The following is a 4,396-nucleotide window of genomic DNA, read 5'->3' as shown; positions in this document are numbered from 1 at the left end:
TCAGCTAACATGTCACCAGGTTAGTGATTTCTTTAACCAGTTGATGAGGCATGAATGAACTGTTACTATGGAAATAATAATAAAACATAACAAACGCATCACCTTTTGACCAATCAGAATCCAGAATTCAGATTTCAGCAGCCTGTGTGTGATAGTTGCTTATTCCCGCTTTAATATCCCTAATATAACAAATCTACAACTTGTTTGTGAGCTGACGATTCCAGAGAGTGTTAGGAAACATTTTCATATTTATCATTCTTTTCTGGGAAGTGATTCACTTAAACACACACACACACACACACACACACACAGATGACATTAATAGTTAATAATATATCTTACTGGGCTCGAGCACCTGTAAGTGCTGTTATTATTACTAATAATTTATCAGTGTGTTATTTATAATGCGGAGAGCATCAACATTCTAACAACAGCGTGATTTAGCGCTCACGCTAACCGCAGGCCACGGTGGAGCCACAGGCTACCAACTTTAATTACTCACTGTTTAATTTGTCGATGTGAAAGCAGAATTATTTTCGTCTTGTTGAATTAGAAATTAATTATTTTTTAAAGCACGAGCGTGGAAACAAACAAAAAGGGAGATAATTACCGCAAAGAACAGGAAATGGTAATGAGTCTGTGTGTATGTGGGGGGGTGGGGGGATTCGAGGTTTTTTGATTGACGCCTCCGTCACGGCTGCTACTTTTCAGATGGATGAACAGATCTGACGAAAGACGAATGCAGAGATGGACAGAGTGGAAAAAACAAGTGGAGAGGCAGGTGACCTCCTCTGACACCTGCTATAACACCCCCCCCCACACACACACACATCCCAACACACACCCTCATCGTTTTCATCAAAGAGCCATGTTTGTGGTGGAATATTTATCCATACTACTTAATGAATCCTGCAAAATTAATCCTGTAATCATGAATGTGACGAATGCCACGTGACGTGTTCACTGGGGAAAATATGATTCTAGACTAATCCTGATCACATGATAAACAATAAAAAAACAATTAACCGTGGACAGATCTCGTGTGAAAAATGAATCGTGTGAAAAATGAATCGTGTGATAAACGAATCGTGTGATAAATGAATCGTGTGATAAATGAATCGTGTGATAAACGAATCATGTGATAAATGAATTGTGTGATAAATGAATCGTGTGATAAATGAATCGTGTGATAAATGAATCGTGTGATAAATGAATCGTGTGATAAACGAATCATGTGATAAATGAATTGTGTGATAAATGAATCGTGTGATAAATGAATCGTGTGATAAACGAATCATGTGATAAATGAATCGTGTGATAAATGAATCGTGTGATAAACGAATCGTGTGATAAATGAATCGTGTGATAAATGAATCGTGTGATAAACGAATCATGTGATAAATGAATCGTGTGATAAATGAATCGTGTGATAAATGAATCGTGTGATAAATGAATTGCATGATAACTAAAGAAATTTTATGATAATGATTCATATTGGACTGTTCATGTGCACACACCATGTGTGTATGTGTGTGTGTATGTGTGTTGTGGTTGTATAAGGGGGCGGGGTTTGGATAGGCAGTAACAATTGCTTAATAAACATTACTGCTGAAGGTGAACGTCCTCTGCTTTGTTTTTATTGGTGTTTTGTGGTCCAATCAAAAGTTTCCTGAATTTTTTAAGCCAATCACAGGCCAGACTATAACTGTGAAAATATACAAAAGGTTTAAAAATGCACGAGGCATCTGACATGACGTCAACGTGACTGTTCTGTACAGCAGATGATCTGAATCCAGTCGTCCCTTCCCTCACTTCTGCTTCGTAAACAACTTTGTTTCTTACACAATTAACATGGAAAACTTTCAGCTCTCATCCCACCTGCCGCTAAATCTGAAACACACAGCTGATGTGAGTCACTCATCTCCAGAGAGAGCTGAAACCATTCGACATGTGAGACGTTCACTTTTCCGGTTTTCGACTCTGAATCATAATCGTCTGGGTGCAGACTTGGCTGTTTGGACTGAGGAGTCATTGTCAGTAAGACAGTGTGAGTGGGAGACAGACAGCTGGCCAGAGATTTATGGTACCTGGAAGTCATGGATCTATTTGTAGGAAGGTTTTTTCCCCCATTTGAGACACATTGTCTCTTTTTAATGCAGGTTTTACATCTGATATCTTACATCTGATCTGTGTGATGAAAAAAGGTGCAGATTAAAATCAGCAGGTCCTTTAAGACGTGTGAGATTCTAGATGAGGTCTCTGTGTAACAGACATGGTGTTTAGGTAGGTGGTACATGTCATGGGAACATCCTCATGAAGTTTCCCAGCAGAACATTATCCAGAACATCACAGTCTCTACCAGCTCGCATTCTTCTCAATGTGTATCCTGAGTGCAGAGGAAGTGTGTAAGCAGTTCAGTTCTGCGAGCACTGAGCACTGAGACACACTCACAGTCTCAAGAGTTTAATGAATATTGTCTTAAAGCAGCTTTACAAAAATATAGAAACAGAATAAAAATGTTAAAGTTTTAATTTAAGTTATTATTTATCTCAAAAATTTATCCCTAATGATCGAGTCTGAGGTGACGGTGGTGAGGTAAAACTCCCTGAGACAATATGAAGAAGAAACCTCGAGAGGAACCAGACACAGGAGTGAACCTCATCCTCATCTGGGTGACACTGGACAGGAAATAATGTCAATGTAAATAATGTCATTTCTACACCGTTTATAGTTCAGTGGAATTGTGGAACACAGAGCTCCTTATGAACTAACAGGTCAGAGTCATTTCAGCCTTCAAATGTTCTGATGAGGATCTGAGCACAAAGCTGACGGACGGAACGGCAGCTCAAAGACGGCATGATGGTCTCCAGGTGGTTCTATCTACAGCAGTCCCATTGGACACAGGTTGTACACGAGTGTATTCATACTGATAGATTTATAGTGTGTGTGTGTGTGTGTGTGAGACGTTTGAACGAAACCTAAACATCTGGTGTAAATTACACACTTAATGAACTGATTACATATTTAATTTTAAACAAGCAGCACAAAAGCAGGTATTAAAAGCCGAGCAGAGAGCAGCAACACTCGTCACCTCATTCATTTTATATTCTATTATTTCTCTTTTCAAACATCTCCACATGCGACGTTTAAAAAAAAAATAAAGTTTTTGTTATTAATAACCCTAAAGTGATGATTCAACATTTGGCGCACCTGCTCATGTGGAGAACGGCGAAGGAGCAGTCATTAAAATCCGCTTTCTTTCTCCAGAGCAAACAAACCCGCCTGTGCTCTTTTTATGGGCCGCGTATCAGCGATATCTCTGAGCCATGTGTAAAGGTCACGTCAAACAAACGCGGCATCGTGGGGAAGCGAACCGCATTTCAGGCCTGAGCAAAGGTGGGAGGCCTCTGAACACGGGCAAACACATACATTTATCAAACATCAAACTTGGGGTCAGAGATCAGTGCCTTGGAGACACACTCCTAATACTGAAAATATTAATGACATTTTATCCCTTAACAGAATCGAACAATTTCAGAGCCAGATGTGATGAGCAAGAACATTCAGTCATCATAAAATGAGTAAGTTCAGAAAAATAATAAAGGAGTTATAAATAGTGTAAACACAGTAAGGTTAACAAACAGATTTGGGTTTGAAAATGAAATAAAACTTGATGAGGTTTAGAGCTAAACTGAAACTGATTCACTATTCTGCGGAAGAGTCAATTCATTTTTTATTTTATTTATTTTTTTGGGGGGGTTTGAAAGTGGAAAGTGATTTTTTTAGGTTTTGAAGCATTCTAAATCTAGTCGCCGGGTGCGAACGCAGAGTAAAATAAATCGAATCATTTGAGTTTAAAAACAAAATCAGTCGAGGTTTGGAACTGGAATATTTCTAATACAGAAGACAGAATTAAGCCAAATGATTTGCTTGACGGAGAGATGAAACTGATCAGTCAGGGTTAGAAACCGAATAAAAGTAAACGATCGGTTTACGAATTGGGAAAAAAATTTGATTTAAGTGATTTAGATTTTACAAAGTAGAATAAAATCAATTCACTTATTTTGGATATCAAAAAAAATTCTCATGTTTGGATTGAATTTAGATTGTAGAGGCAAAATGAAAATCCCATGAATTTTGTGTAAAGCTGTCATTGGGCTTATGATAGAACTGAATTTATTTGTAAGTAAAATTTTGTTACACTGATTCATTTCGGGGTCACGGTGGCTTAGTGGTTAGCACGTTCGCCTCACACCTCCAGGGTTGGGGGTTCGATTCCCACCTCCACCTTGTGTGTGTGGAGTTTGCTTGTTCTCCCCGTGCCTCGGGGGTTTCCTCCGGGTACTCCGGTTTCCTCCCCCGGTCCAAAGACATGCATGGTAGGTTGATTGGCATC

This window comes from Tachysurus vachellii, chromosome 12 (genome assembly GCF_030014155.1).
Source record: "Tachysurus vachellii isolate PV-2020 chromosome 12, HZAU_Pvac_v1, whole genome shotgun sequence".
NCBI classification, from domain to species: domain Eukaryota; kingdom Metazoa; phylum Chordata; class Actinopteri; order Siluriformes; family Bagridae; genus Tachysurus; species Tachysurus vachellii.
The sequence above is the reverse complement of the archived record's forward strand: the minus strand, read 5'-3'. Positions refer to the sequence as shown.